The sequence below is a fragment of the Aquarana catesbeiana genome, linkage group LG06 (assembly GCF_042186555.1).
Source record: "Aquarana catesbeiana isolate 2022-GZ linkage group LG06, ASM4218655v1, whole genome shotgun sequence".
NCBI classification, from domain to species: Eukaryota; Metazoa; Chordata; class Amphibia; order Anura; family Ranidae; genus Aquarana; species Aquarana catesbeiana.
This window is the reverse complement of record NC_133329.1, coordinates 332,354,231-332,369,507: the sequence shown is the minus strand read 5'-3', so window position 1 is coordinate 332,369,507 and position 15,277 is coordinate 332,354,231. Positions and strand designations below refer to the sequence as shown.

The following is a 15,277-nucleotide window of genomic DNA, read 5'->3' as shown; positions in this document are numbered from 1 at the left end:
TTTGAGGGGACAGCAAATTTACAGTTATACAAGCTATACACTCACTACTTTACATTGTAGCAAAGTGTCATTTCTTCAGTGTTGTCACATGAAAAGATATAATAAAATATTTACAAAAATGTGAGGGGTGTACTCACTTTTGTGAGATACTGTATATACCCAGCACAGGTGTGTCCATTGTCCTTAATGACCTCCCCCTCTCTTTTATATTCTGGCACTTGTGTTTTGGATCTTTATGCCTATATAGTGGTTGGGTGCATGGCTTTTCCATACTCAATTGCAATCCATTCATGTGACCTCTTGTAAGCTCCAGTCTGAGTGTCCCTGCCCAAGTTGTGGCCAGTATATCCGAAGAAAGATGCTTGGTTTTTAACTGCTCTGGTTTATGTTTGACACTTCCATGTTTTAAAAGTATTTGCTTTATACATTAGAAATGTATAACATGCATTGTAATGAATTTGATAATAGTTTAATATCATATGTTTCTACTTATCCAGATATCCCTGATTCTCCTGATGGAGATTGTGACCAGTATAACTGAAACGCATAGGAGTGACTTTGGGTGGGATTTATTATAAAGAAATTAATCTGTAAACTGCTATGTATACACGCCATATAAAAGGTTATCATGTTGTACAATATAAATGTTGCTGGTACACTAGAGCCTACATTTTAAGATATGCATTGTTTACATTGTTGTACAAATAAAGTTGTTATCAATATCCAATATATTATTATAATTGTTGGGTGTACTTTTTTTTATATATATGGAATGCTTCATGAATTTGTGTGTCATCCTTGAGCAGGGGCCATGCTAATCTTCTCTGTATTGTTCCAATGTTAGTGTATATCCTGCCGAAGCAAGGACAGGTGTACTTTTTTTTTGCTGTCAAAAAGTCAAAGGGGCGGGGGGCAGGAGGCGGAGCCTAGCGGAGCAGACATGCATTGTTAGAGCTCCACACCGCTGAGGAGAGAAGAGAAGGACAAAGCGGAGCCTGCAGGCTCAAAAGGTATCCATTTGAACCTTTTTGCCCCAGGGAACAAACTGTGAAAGTTTGGGCAGGAAATATGGTACTGGGAGGAAACCGTGGCAGAAATAAAAATCACCTCACAAAGAGCTCACAGGCACTCACTGCAGCTGAAGCAGCTCCAGTCACCTCACAAGATACAGCATCAGGGCGCTCTCACAGACAGAAAATGTCACAGCAAGACTCTCCATTTGAGTCAGATACAGAACAAATCCTCTCACAAACTTCTCCACAAGCCTCCTCAGTATCCCCAGTAATATTATTACAATTTGAAAAGATGCTTCATAAGGCTTTAAAACAAACCTCAGACCAAATAACAAAAAGCCTAACCAAAGAAATAAGAGAGCTGGGAAACCGCACCGCAGCCTTAGAAATAAAAATGGATGAAATTGAAATTACAACCCAAGAAAATATAACAGAATTGGAACAATTAAAAAAAGGGAATTTAATACTTCAAACTAAGCTCGAAGATTACGAAAATAGAGCCAGACGTTCAAACTTGCGCATAAGGGGAATACCTGAATCTGTGACAGACCTGCAATCTACTATTACTGCTCTATTACAAGAACTAAAGCCAGATATCCCTATTGAACGTTTAGAACTGGACAGAGTACACAGAGCCCTCACAGCCAAAAAGAAAGATGGACCCCCACGTGATATAATCACAAAATTTCATTGTTACAGAACGAAAGAACAAATACTAATTGCTGCAAGAGAAAAAAAGGAACTTAATTTTCAAGGACACAATTATCAAATTTTTGCTGACCTATCCCAACTTACTATTACTAAAAGACGATCCATGAAACCCCAACTAATGGAACTGCAACGCCACAACATTATGTATCAATGGGGCTTCCCCTTTTCAGTCAGATTTAACTACCAAGGTACAATTTACAGAAGCAGATCAGCAGATGAACTACAACAAACCCTTTTAAAATTAAATCTGACAGAACCCACAAGCAGCAACTCTCCCATACGCAGAAGAATGGCATCATCTTCACCTTCAGGCAGCACCCAGAAAATTTCAGAACAAAATGGGAATCATCATTCTCACAAAAGAGGCCGTTATGCCACATCATCCATGGACCAAGAAGATTCAATGGACTGACATCCTAATTCCTGATATCTCATCATTTATTATACTAAGAGATGGTTCTCTATAAAAAACCTATATTTATAACTGAATGTAACTGCATTCTGATAGTCACACACTGTGTGGGATCATGTTACATTCCAGTTATATTTCTTATTACTTCTGATTCATATAGCCTTAGAATATATAAGTGAAATAAGGAAATTCTTGTTCAGTTATATATTATCAGGTAATAACAATAGATTTATTACTTTTTAGGACAAATATGTTCAATAATTCAGAAGTAATGGAAGCTTTTTCTTTCTTTTCTTAAAACAAATATATTATTACCTAACTAGTTCCTAGAATTATGTTTTTGTTTATTCTAATCTGAAGCAAAACAACCTCAATTTTATGAGTTAACATATCTAAACAGTTACATATGAATAAAATATGTAATTGTTTACTCTAAAAGGGTTAAAATCCCAAAATAATTCAAACTATCTTCATCAATACCAAAGTTATTAACAGTACCTTTCTAACTGAATTATTTAGCCTAGGGCAAAACTAACCATATACAACCACCCTGGAATAAATAATTTCAACAAAAACTATATTCTGCACTCCAATTAATGAAACATCATTTTGATGTCTTTTGACATAGCACTTCTCTCCTGTAAGCGGAAGATCCATGTACCCCCATTAGCCCTCCTCATTCTCCCAACCATATTATGTGGGAGTGTGACAAAGGCACTTATTCCCCTGAGAGAGATATTTATTCTCTTTCACGGGTAAATTGTGATTACTTGCAAAAAATAATTTATACAATGTATCATCTAATCTCATATGTTTTTTGTTTACTTTTTACTCCAGAATTCACTGGTTTCTTTTCTATCTATTCATCTCTTCAGTCCACACAGGTTGATCTGCGCAGTCAGCTCTGCATAACAAAAAGTTAGTCAAAACTATTTGATCTGTTGCCATGGCACCACTGAATATACTTTCCCTGAATGTTCAGGGAATAAATGTCCCTCAAAAAAGGACCAAAGCCTTCCGTACTTTCCATAACAAGAAGGCTCACATAGTATGCCTCCAAGAAACACACTTCACCAAAGATTCTACTCCAAAATATATTTCTCCTTTTTATAAACAAATTTACATGGCTTCTGCCTGTACCAAGCAAAGGGGAACTCTAATTGCATTTCACCGATCCACACCATTCACCTTATCATCAGAAATTAAAGACCCAGAAGGTAGATACCTGATACTCATGGGTTATATAATGGATACAGCAATCATGGTGATTTCCTACTACGCTCCTAACAAACAACCTACACCATTCCTCTCACATATATTACAAGTGATTAATACACACAAAATAGGAACAGTGATAATGTGTGGGGATTCGAACCAGGTCCTCCTCCCATTTCTAGATAAATCACCTTTACACCATCCAAAATAACCTCTAGATTACCTTTTTCTCAACTTCTTTCCAAATACAATCTGGTAGATTCATGGAGAGAAAGTAACCCAATGAAAAAGAAATTCACTTATTTCTCGCACCCTCATCAAACCTTCACCAGAATAGATCATATTTTTCTAACAACAGGAATGATACCAGAAATTATTGCATCAGATATAATTCAGATTCCGTGGTCTGACCATAATGCAGTATACACTACTATAGCCTCAGCCATACCAAAAGCGCATGACCCAACGTGGTACTTACCGGACATAATGCTCAAACACCCACTACATCAGATGGCCATTGAACAAGCTTTAAAGGAATACATATCAATTAATAATACAACAGACATCTCCCCAATAACACTGTGGGAAGCTCATAAGCCTGTCTTGCGTGGTACAATACAAAGACAAATGGCACTATTTAAACGGGAACGCAAAAATCTAGCAAAAAAACTAGAACTCAATTTTAATGCAGCCTACATATCATTTCAAGATAATCCATCTCAGAGTACAAAATCTCATCTGGAAAAATCTAGATTGGAATACGATCTATTTCTCACTGAGTCAGTTGATAAATCCCTCAAACGCTCCAAACACAATTTCTACATGAATACAAACAAACCAGGTACATATTTGGCTCGGGCATTAAATTCAACTAACAAATCTTTCAAACCAATACGTTTAAAATTATCAAAAAATGTTTACACTTGTAATCCAGTTAAAATAGTCCATAAATTTCACTCACATCTCGCAACTTTATACAAGACAAACAATGAATTTAATCCTACAGAGGCTGAATCCTTCTTCTCAAAAATAAACTTACCTGAGTTATCTCAGAATCAAAAAAGCAGTTTGGATGAGCCTATAACTATAGATGAAGTTGCTAACGCCATAAAAGACCTAAAACTTAACAAAAGACCAGGCCCAGACGGCTACTCGGCTTTATACTATAAAACATTCTCAGAAATACTCTCTCCCATTCTCACTGAAACTTTTAACAAACTTCTAGATGGACATTCTTTTCGGCAAGAAACACTAATGGCAATTGTTTGTATGATCCCAAAACCCCTTTCTGATGATACTTCCTGTGTGAATTATCGGCCTATCTCTCTGTTAAACCTCGATATTAAATTATTAGCAAAAATAATAGCAAAACGCCTCAATAGCATTATAGGAAAATTAATACATAGAGATCAAGTAGGCTTCATGCCAAATAGACAGGCAGGCGATAATATACGCAGGGCAGTGTTATTGGCACATATTGCTAAAAAACGGAAAATCCCTTTATGTTTTCTATCTCTCGATATTAAGAGGGCATTTGACACAGTATCCTGGCAATATATGCAATATTCATTACAAAAATGGGGTTTTGGACCCCACTTTTTAACATGGATCAAAGCATTATATAATAAACCCAAAGCCTATATAAAATATGCTGGATACAAATCTGAAGCCTTTAATATCGAAAGAGGTACCCGACAGGGTTGCCCATTATCTCCCTTATTATTTGCCCTTATACTCGAACCCATGGCCCAATACATCAGAACAAACCAAACTATAACTGGCATTGAAGTAGGAGGTATTACACACAAATTATGTATATTTGCAGACGATATATTACTTTTTCTATCATCACCACAGGTCTCTGGTCCTAACTTAATTCCAGCTCTTGATGAATTTGCAGCCCTATCCGGCCTTATGATTAATCCTAAGAAATGCCTAGTGCTTAATATTTCACTCACAAACATGGAATTGATCCCGCCTAGGGCTGCACTCCCATTCACATGGGCAGAAAAATCAATCCCATATCTTGGAATTCATTTAACAGCATCTCATTCTGACTTATTCTCAACCAATTATCCTCCTGTATTAAGACAGATCACAAATCTAATAAAACAATGGTCGCAACTTCCTTTATCCTGGATAGGGAAGATTAATGCAATCAAAATGACTATTTTACCCAAATTGCTTTATCTATTCAGAGTCCTTCCTATTTTTTGAGAATAGTACAAAAAAGAGCAACTTCGTTTATATGGGGCTCTTCTAAACCACGTATACCTATACACACACTACATCTTCCCAAAAATAAAGGAGGCCTGGGATACCCTAATTTTACTAACTACTACAGAGCAGCACATTTGGCCAGTCTGTCCAAATACCATGCAAAACAGGAAATCCCATTATGGGTATTTATAGAGGCTTCAGAAAATGACCCTCTATTAATATCAAATTTATTATGGCTTGATCCTAAAGACCGCTTTAAAATTCATAATCCCATAACCAAACACTTCTTATCTCTCTGGGATAAACTAAAAACCAAATATCAGTTACAATCTCCACACAATCCTCTCCTTTCTTTATCAGAAATCCGGCCTTTTATCCGGCATGGATCTACCCAAATTCTTTTAAAGCTTGGACAACATCAGGCATTCAGACACTAAATGACTTCATAGCATCTAAATCATTCCTTTCATTCCCATCGCTTAGAGAAAAATATGATCTACCAAACTCTGAGATATTTAGATATCTCCAAATCAAAAATTTCTATACACCATTCCTAAAGGGGGATACACCATTATCCCAATTATTCATTTTTGAATCAATCTGTACAAAAGATCCATTTGCTAAAGGTACAATTTCATCACTTTATAATCAATTATATGGAGTAGCAAATCTTAATAGACCCTCTTACGTTCAGAGGTGGGAGGAGGACCTGGGACGAACTTTAGAAGACACGGACTGGTCTAACATATGGCTCACATCTAAGTCATCTTCACCCAACATCTTAGCACTGGAGACAAATTATAAAGTCCTAACTTGCTGGTACCTTGTACCCGCTAGAGTGGCAAAATATTCACCTAATACCTCAGCTCTTTGTTTTCGAGGATGCCCAGAAATAGGCACATATTTACACATATGGTGGACGTGCCCAGTAATCCAAACCTTCTGGAAGGAAGTCTTCGTGATTGCATCTAAAATATTTAAAAAAATAATACAACCAGATCCATATTTAACTTTACTTAATCTAAAACCGGAATGGTTAACACTCTCTCAATTCAAACTTATGATCCAACTAATAACGGCTGCAAAACAAACAGTGGCCAAGACATGGAAATCTCCTACATTGGTACTAGCAGAAACAATTCACAGAATGAATAATACAATGTCCCATGCTAAGATGGTAGCCATCGATCAAAATCAAATTCCAAAATTTGAAAAACTTTGGCATCCTTGGATAAAACAACAGTTCCTGTCAAACTTCAATGACTCTGTCCTGTTGCCATGGTAACAGATTAAATGACTTACAGAGACACCCATTCTAAGGCTTCAAAGAGAACTAAAAAGAATAATAAACTGACGAGCGGGACAACCTTGTGGACCATACCTCTACCTTTCAACCCTTTTTCTTCTTTCTCTTTCCTTTTCTCCACCTTACGATTAAAGCTCATTATCAGAATGTATTTGACCTATATACACTCTACTTGTAAACAATATGTATAGTAGGTATAAATCATTGAAATACCTACAAAAGTAACTAAGGAAATGATATATATCTTTAATTTAGGTTTACGTGAACCCAATGTTTAATATTTGAAATTTCATGATATTTACCTATATAAACCCTACTGTAAAACAATGAGCTTACTTTATAGATCTTTGTAAACTTACTTTATGTATCTTTATAACATTGTATACTCAATAAACTTCTTTTGACAAGGAAAAAGTCAAAGGGGCAGTTAGGAAAACAAATTGTTTGGTTATCCCCCTGTTAAGCTTTTGTATGGAGGCTTTGGACTCTATGGAGGCCTTGTAAAAAGGGCATTTCTTTAGATAGGGAAGGGTACCTCCAAATGATAGATCAATCGTCCAATTGATAGATAAAATTTGGATAATGAAACGATATACAATATTGGGGATAAAGGGATTTACCTCTTTTTCACTTATTTGGATAAATTTGTTTTATAAAAAAGTGGCAAAGTTGGAGGTATTCATCACTATATGGAAACAGGGACGTTATGTGATTTACTCAATTGTATCATAATGGTTCAGTAAAGTCATCTCAGCAGTTGCAAGAAGAATCTATGCCAAGGTAATTTTTTTACCAATATCTGCAATTGTGCCATGCAATTAGGTCTCAAGCGGAAATTACTTTTGTGTTACATTACAAGACATTGCAAGATACTAATAATAGAGGATATATGAGTGACTGATCACACACAAAGGGTGTTATTGCCTTGGTGTATAATGGTCTAATTCATAAATATTTGGTTAAGTATCCTCTAAAAGGAAGAGAGCAATGATCTTGAGACATTAGGGATATACCAGAAGATGGGTTGTTAGAGGTATAATGGGGGGTTTCCTCAATATATACCTCTGAAATATTAACATAGTTATTTATAGTCCATGGGAAAAATATAACTCCTTATTTACTTCACAGAGCAGGTCTGCAGGAAGATTCTGGCCATACTTATTGTGGTCAGGCACAGGGGGATATTAATCATCTTCTCTGGAGATGTCCCAAGTTGGTATGATATTGAAGAGGTGTTGTACACCATATTCATATTATTTTAAAAGCAAATATTGTAGTCCTTATCAGTATATTCTAGATGATCCAGAAGGTCAAGTTAAAATAAAACTAAAGGCATTTTTTTTTTTTCATTTTGGATAGAGTAAGGAAGGCTTATAGCCCGGGTCAGATTTTTTTTCACCATTAGTGTCCCATTGGGGAAATTCACCCTCTTTGTTTGTCCTGTTTACCAATATCATTGAAAATTAAACAAAAAAAATCCAAAATTTTGGGTTGTCCCCAAAAAGTAAGAGGGAAAATCTTCCAATAGGGACACTCGTTATGGTGACCTGGGGGTCCCTAAGGGATTCCCTTCATTTGCAGGGATTTCCTCTCACTTCCTGTCATGGCTTTAGGACAGAAAGTAAATGGAAATCTCACCAATAGGACAAAGAGAGCAAAAAAAAAAAAAAAATCTGACAGGGGTTATACACTCCCTTACTCTATCCAAAATGAAAAAAAAAGTTATATTTTAACCTTTGAGGCTTAGAACGATGCTTCTTGCTAAGAAATTAATTTCACAAAAGTTGTCTTTACCACATTCACATAAGAGAGTGGATATTCACAGGCAGTCTTAATCTAAAACTGGAATAGTTTTTTTTTTTCAATGCGGGGGGCTCTGAACAAATGTCTTCAGGTTTTAGACAACTAGTTTGGTGACAAATAATGTATGACTGGCTTTAGTTTATGATATTGGTACAACGTATTTTGGATGATGATAAGAGAAGGATGTATATTGTGTGTTAGGTACTGGAGTTATTTATTGTTTGTATTTGTTGTATATGTTTATAGATGCAAAAATCTTGAATAAAGAAACGTGGTAAAAAAAAATGCACTAAAGGCCGGTTCACACTAGAACTCTTCAAAAGTGGAGCATGCATTACTTTTTGTGCAGTCCAGTGCAATTTGCAGCCCATTCAAATTAATGGCCTGCCAAATTGTACTGCAGGGGAACACACAAGAATTACACAAGAATCCTGACCGTGTTCCTGTGTGATTCTGGTGTGAACTAGCTCTTAATGATCTTATTCAATAAATGTATAAATGTTGTATCTTATATGGCCTTCTTGATAAAATGTGTGAATGGTTTTATATCTCCTAATTATACCATGTCATAGTGTTCTATAGTCGTTTCACATATTATGCATTTAAATAGTTGAACATATCCATGGTTATGCTGGAAAGATGGATCAAATCAGGTCTATTCTAGCCATACTACACAAAGAGCAGTTTGTAGTTTAAGTTACACTTTTACCCAAATCAGATTCTTCATGTCCATCTCAATAATGGCATTTAACACAACAATGAAAAAGCAATAAAATTCTTTTAGTTAGCCGAGTGACTGTACATGATGAAACCTTCTGGATGTTAATTGCACCAACGGCTCCCTAATGAAAGTTTGTGTCTATTAAATCTTAACAGGCCTAGTTGTAAAAAAGGCGCCAAGCTATCTGCTATGTGCAGGAATGTCCAAGGCAGCAGTTTGGAGCTTGTAATACATTGTAATTATTCTAGTTATTAGTACTGAATGAAGAAAGTTTATACTATACAAATGAATTGATTTTAACTATGCGTTTTTTTTTTAGCGGAAACCTGCAAGATAGCTACATTTTCTACTAAGTGTAGGATGATAATGTGACACCATTTGACTTTAAAAATGATAAATGCTTTAATTTTAGCAATTAAATTGAATACTTTATTCATCCTTAAAGAGACATTGTTTTTCACATAATGAATAACAACAGCGTAAATGACAGTATTTGTAATATATTTTAGTATTTGTATATTACAGTTAAAGGAAACCTGTCATTGAAATGGCTGTCATTGCTTACCACTCCTGTCATTGCTAAACCGTCCTACAGATGAAAGTTGACTGGCTGTCATGCTGATCAAATGGCTTCAATAATGGAACAAGTATCCAGATTAGAAGTTCTGAGCTCACTTTGACTTTCTAATATCTTGGCATGTTTTGAGTCTTTTTGGTTGATTTAGCTTAGTGAATGCGATGAAAATCCGATTTGCAAAAAATAACCAAATGCATGCAAGGAAAATAAGAAAACAGGATTCTTGCATGCATGTAATTAGATGACAGAAGTCAGCAAAGCTTTGCCTCATTCACTAAGCTAAGAGAACATTTCCTTACAAAGTGAAAATTCCCCTGCAAAATGAACAGCCTATTTGCCTTTAGTAAAACCACAGAAGTAGCTTAGAAAGTATTGGAGCTAAATGCAGCCAAGTGGCTAGTATTCTTAGAAGTTTGCCGTAGTAGCCCCAATAATATTCTTAGGATTTGCACCATTATTGGTCAGATTTGATATTTCTGCCACTTGGCAGTCTCTGTGTAGTACCTTACAGCAGTGGTTCTCAACCCTATCAAGTACCCCCAACAGACCATGTTTTGGGAATTTCTCTTAGACAAAAAAGCTGTCCAAAATACCAAGCCATTGAGTCTGTTTTAAAGCAGCTGTGCAAGATAAAGAAAAATCTGCAAACATGGCCTGTTGGGGTACTTGAGGACAGGATTGAGAATCATTGCCTTACAGGACATCTCATTGAATATCCCGTCTCCCGATGAAGCAATATAACGAAAAACGATTAGATATCATCATCCCTCCATAGCTCTTTTGGATTGATAATACAACATACATTATGAATAGTTTGCAAGTGATATACATCAGACAGACCTAGATTCACGATCTGGTTTTGGAGAAGCTACATCTTTTCTCTATTTATGCCATGGATGGGATTGTGAAACATTAAGGGTTATATATACATTATATTACCAAAAGTATTGTGACGCCTGCCTTTACACGCACATGATCTTTTACCACTTCTGGACCGCCCACCATCGTTATACGTTGGCTGTTTAAAGGAGAATATTATTGCTATGGTAGTAGCTAGCTGCCATAACCCCGGTATCCTCTTCTTCAGTGAGCGGTCTGGTTTCAGATAAAAGTGGTCTCTGTGGCGGATTCACCGCAAGATCACTTTTATCAGCGGCAGGAGAAGGGACCCCTCCAGCTGCGATCCGGTGCCCTCCGCCGCTTACCAGAGCCGTCGGCAGCGGTGGAGGAGATCGGATTCTTCCTGTGGCCTGACATGGAGACGAGTGAGGGGAAGATGGCCCCCACCCTACTTCATATCATTGCAGGACGGAAGTGACATACCTCTTAAAGGGCCATTTTTTTTTTTTTTTTTTTAAATGACAATTTTTTTTTTATTGCATTTTAGTGTAAATATGAGATCTGAGGTCTTTTTGACCCCAGATCTCATATTTAGGAGCTCCTGTTATGCTTTTACATTCCTTGTAATAGGAATAAAAGTGACACAATCTTTTTTTTTAAAACAGTGTAAAAATAAAAAATAAAAGGTAAAATAAATAAGAATAATAAAAAAAAAAATTTAAACGCGCCCTGTCCCGATGAGAACGCGTGCAGAAGCGAACGCATATGTGAGAGCGCCAGCATATGAAAATGGTGTTCAAACCACACATGGTATCGCCTAGACCTCCTCTGTAACTTAAAACATGCAACCTGTAGAATTTTTTTAATGTTGCCTATGGAGATTTTTAAGGATAAAAATTTGTCGCCTTTCCACAAGCGGGTGAAAATTTGAAGCGTGACATGTTGGGTATCAATTTACTCGGAGTAACATTATCTTTCACAATATAAAAAAAATTGGGCTAACTTTACTGTTGTCTTATTTTTTTATTTAAAAAAGTGTATTTTTTCCAACAAAAGTGCGCTTGTAAGACCGCTGCGCAAATACGGTGTGACAGAAAGTTTTGCAACGACTGCCATTTTATTCTCTAGGGTGTTAGAAAAAAAGTATAATGTTTGGGGATTCTAAGTAATTTTCTAGCAAAAAAAACTGTTTTTAACTTGTAAATAACAAATCTCAGAAAGAGGCTCGGTCCTTAAGTGGTTAATGGCATTCCAGTCTTAGTCCGTAGGGTTCAGTATTGAGTTGGCCCACCCTTTGCAGCTATAACAGCTTCAACTGTTTTGGGAAGTCTGTCCATAATGTTTAGGAGTGTGTCTATGGGAGTGTTTGACCATTCTTCCAGAAGCGCATTTGTGAGGCAATTCACTGATGTGGACAAGAAGGCCTGGCTTGCAGTCTCCGCTCTAATTCATCCCAAAGGTGTTCTATTGGGCTGAGGTCAGAACTCACCCATGTCTTTATAGACCTTGCTTTGTGCACTCGTGCGCAGTCATGTTGAAACAGAAAGGGGCCATCCCCAAACTGTTCCCACAAAATTGTCCACAATGTCTTGGTATGCTGACGCCTTAAGAGTTCCCTTCACTGGAACTAAGAGACCGAGATCAACCCCTGAAAAACAACCCAACACCATAATCCCCCCTCCACCAAGTAATTTGAACCAGTGTCCAAACACTATAATATAGTGTATTTATATATATATATAGTATGGCCTATCTTATTTGTTTGTCTGTTTTTAGAATATGTGTATTGGTATATTCATGGAAACTAGATGTAGATGTAAATCTAGACCCTAGGTAGGTGACACTCCCACTTCCCAAAGCACTATCATATATAAATGCCGATTTATTTGCACATATTTTTTTTTCATGCTTTGTTGCATCTCATTTCCACACTCAGAATTTGTGTTGCGTTTGTTACAATATGATTTTTTTATATTAATCAGACATAAGATACATGGGACATAACATTACACAATAGTGATTGGTCATAGAGATACTGTCAAGTTCTGGATTGAGTAGAAAATGGGTACGTTGTATTGTTTTATTTAATTGACAGTTTGTCTCTATATTATTTTATTGTCAAGTCTATTGACAGGCTTTTGTCTCTATAGCTACAGTACTCAAGGTACGTGTCATTTTCACATCCCAAAATTGGGATTGTGAGGATGTGCTCTCCTCAAATGATAGTGAGGATGAGGAGATAGAGTTTGATATTTCACATGATGATCTGCTAGTGCAAAAGAAAAAGTATGCCAGACCTCTCATTACTAAGCATAGGAAATGGCAACATGATAGAGAGGATATGGCAGATGGGGAGATGCATTATCGCAACCCCAGAGATGTTGAATTTGAAGAAGTACGGGAGTTTAAACAAACTGAACTCCATAAGCTGGCAAAACAATACAAACAAAGGTCTGGGGAGCCCCTATTGACCTGGCTCCTATGCTTATGGGATGAAGGGGCGGACAGTGTTGTTTTGTCAGATAAGGAAGCAGTGACTATGGAAGTGTTAACCCATGATCCACAATTGCGTCAGGCAATGCAAAAAGCCTGAGAGTTTAGCGTGAATTTTTCACTGTTAGATCTCGTGAGAGATGGAATAGTCCGAGCATACGCTAGTCCTACTGACCTGGAAAATACCTACTCATGGAGATCAATAGGAGAGGGTATTTCCAGGTTACGTGAGATGGGTTGTATAACCGGATTAAATACCTTTCCAGAATGGATGGGTCCAGATATGGAGCCATTTACATCTGCTTTGCGATTTAAGCTGATGAAGTCTGTGCCATTTAATCTCAGGGCTCCATTATTGTCCTTGTTGGGAGGCCTGGGATTAAACAGCAAGATTCATGAAGCCACAACCCTTTTAAGCCAGTTGGGGAAGCTAGAGGAGACTAAAACAAAATCTGTCTGGGCGATAGATAAGGTCAAGGCCAGACAGGAAGAATGCAAGCAGAAATGAGCAGAGAGGAAAGGGAATGGGGTAGAGAAGACAGGAGTTGAAGAGAAAACCAGGCTAGTTATTTCTAGGAAAGAAATGTGGGTGGACCTATTAAAGGCAGGAGTACCTAGAAATGAGATAGATGGGATTTCTACTGCAGAAATGCTGAAGAGGTGGAAACATTTAGTAGGGAAAACTGTCAGGGTCAGAAACACTACTCCTAGTGAAGATAACATCAGCCTAGACTTAGAAAAAACAGAACAGACCCCTCCTGTTAGCCCCAAACCAATTCCCAAAACTGAACATGAACTCAAACCCAAATCCCTTTATCCTGGGGAGGAGTTAGAGAGAATCAGAAAAGGGGATTGGGTTCCTTATCCTTTATGAAGGGAAGGTGAGTCTCCTGTAATAGCCGTGAGGGCAGTGACAGCAAGAGACCAACGCCCATATGCACCTGTCACTGTATGGTGGGGGAAGTCATCTTCTCCTACACATGTAATGGCTTTAGTTGATAGCGGAACTGAAGTTACACTTTTGCAAGGCAATCCTTCCCATCACAAAGGAGAATTGATTTATGTAGAAGGTTTGGGAGGGCAAACTACACCAGCAGTTAGGATATGGGTGAAATTGATTATTGGCAAGGGATCAGGATTAATGACAAATGTTTTGGTATCAGAGTAACCCGCAAATATTCTTGGGATGGATGTACTTCAAGGTCAGTCAATTCAGACTGAAAGAGGTACATTCACATTCGGGTATCCTGATAAAGCGTATCTGGTAAGGGCGGTGAAGGCTGTGGTCAGAGGTCATGCGAAATGGACCCCTGTCTACATTCCTCCACCAGAGAAGCCAGTCTGTCTCAAGCAGTACAGACTTCCTGGAGGCCACAAAGAAATTGGGGGAGCTATTCAAGAACTGTTGAGAGTAGGGATCCTTAGACCTGCTGTAAGTCCTTTCTCGTCTCCGGTGTTAATAGTAAAGCAACCTGATGGGACATATAGAATGACTGTGGATTATAGACGTCTAAACAAAGTGGCACCTCCATTGAAGTCAGCTGTATCAGATATGATCTCAATTGTTGAGAAAATTGCTAAAGATGCAGGAGAATATCATGCTGTGATAGACCTGTCTAATGCTTTCTTTTCAATTTTGATAGACTCAGACCAGTTTGCTATGGTATGGGATCGCCGCCAGTACACTTTCACCGTGCTTCCTGAAGACTATGTTCATTCTCCAATGATTTGTCATGGACTGATTGCCCGAGATTTAAGTACCCTGAATTTGAAAGTTGCTATGTTTCACTACATTGATGACATCATGATCTCTGGGACAAAAAAAGATGCAACTGAAGCACTGCATCTGCTGATAGAGCACTTGGAGAACAGAGGGTGGGCTATCAACAGAGACAAAGTCCAAGGACCTGCCACAGTGAAATTCCTGGGAATGATGTGGACTGGGCCGCAGAGGAAAATTCCAGAG

General features: G+C 37.5%; 1 non-coding gene across 1 annotated transcript; it reads right to left on the bottom strand.

Annotated features, from left to right (window-relative positions):
* Positions 1-761: 761 nt before the first annotated feature.
* On the bottom strand, positions 762-868 carry LOC141101914 (U6 spliceosomal RNA). The gene has a single exon (XR_012235049.1). It is a non-coding gene; the product is annotated as a U6 spliceosomal RNA (small nuclear RNA).
* Positions 869-15,277: the final 14,409 nt, after the last annotated feature.